Genomic DNA, 1,390 nt, shown 5'->3' with positions numbered 1-1,390 from the left:
AGTCTCTCCTCTAAGCAGGGAGCCCGCTACGGAACTCCATCCCTGGACCCCGAGATCATGAACTGAGCTGAAGGCAAATAGAAGCTTACCCCACTAAGCCACCCAGGTGCCCCTGATTCATGATGAATTTTTTTTTTAATTTTTAAAAAGATTTTGTTTATTAATTTGACAGAAAGAGAGAGAGAGCAAGCAAGAACAAGCAGGGGGGAGCAGGAAAGGGAGAAGCAGACTCCCCCCTGAGCAGAAGCCCCATGCAGGGCTCTATCCCAGAACCCTGGGATCATGACCTGAGCCAAAGGCAGACACTTAACCAACTGAGCCACCCAGGCCCCCCTGATTTCTCAAGATTCTTAAATTGAGAAAGACCTAGAAAAGGATCCAGGATATAGACAGCCCAAACATTCTCAATTTAGCAAGACTAGAAACTATAACTGTACTAAATACTCATTGTGGGCCTTTCAGAAATAATTTTTTCCTTTCAGAAATATTTAACAATAATTAAACACTTAAATATGGAAATGGTTCTGGATTTACATGCATCTAATACTGACTCTGTCCCTAATATAGAGCAAAAGACTTCACAAACACACTGAAACATGTGCCATCAGATAAATTGTGACTACGCAGAGAGGTTAAGTCATAACTTCACAATATTTAATTGTGACTTCACAGAGAACTTGCCCAAGATCACACTGCTAATAAGTGGGGAAGACAGGATTCCAAGCTGTTGCTATGGCCCCAGGCACCGTGCTCTTAACCACCATTCTGCATGAGATGTTGCTGCTACTCGGTTCATTTGTCCTCCCATTCTAGAACCCTCTGCAATGCAATAACAATAATTACTTGGGAGGAGGAGTCCTCTGTGACATAAGGAAAATAATTCTTGATGGAATATTCTGTTCTTTTCCCAGCTCTGTTGATTAGCCCAGTGAACAAGGACAAGTGTCTCTACCTCATTTCCTCTCATTTCCCAAATCTAAAAAAAATGCTGACATGGAAATGAATAGTCTCAAAAGTTCTTCTCACTCCTAGATTCAAAGTTTTAAGAAAAAATATATTCTCCAAGTTAAGGAGCATATATTTTAAATTAAGGAGTACGTCATAGTTTAAATTATATGTCTTTGTCTATAATGACATGTTTAAGCTTGAGCATACCTTAAAGAAAACCCCATAGGATTTGTGTTTGTTTTTCATAGTGGGCTTTAAACATTGGATTTTGGTTAAAAAAAAAAACAAACCCTCAACTTTAATGATCTCATTTCATTCACTCTTTTCAAGAAGATGAGTCCAGCTCTGACAATGCTTGGACTCATGAAGCTCCTCTCCTGAGCAGAGACAGGCACTTTCTGCTGTGACATGGGGACACCTCCCTTGACATTATGACATGTAG

This window comes from Canis lupus, chromosome 3 (genome assembly GCF_003254725.2).
Source record: "Canis lupus dingo isolate Sandy chromosome 3, ASM325472v2, whole genome shotgun sequence".
Classification (NCBI taxonomy): domain Eukaryota; kingdom Metazoa; phylum Chordata; class Mammalia; order Carnivora; family Canidae; genus Canis; species Canis lupus.
Note: the sequence above shows the minus strand (reverse complement) of the source record.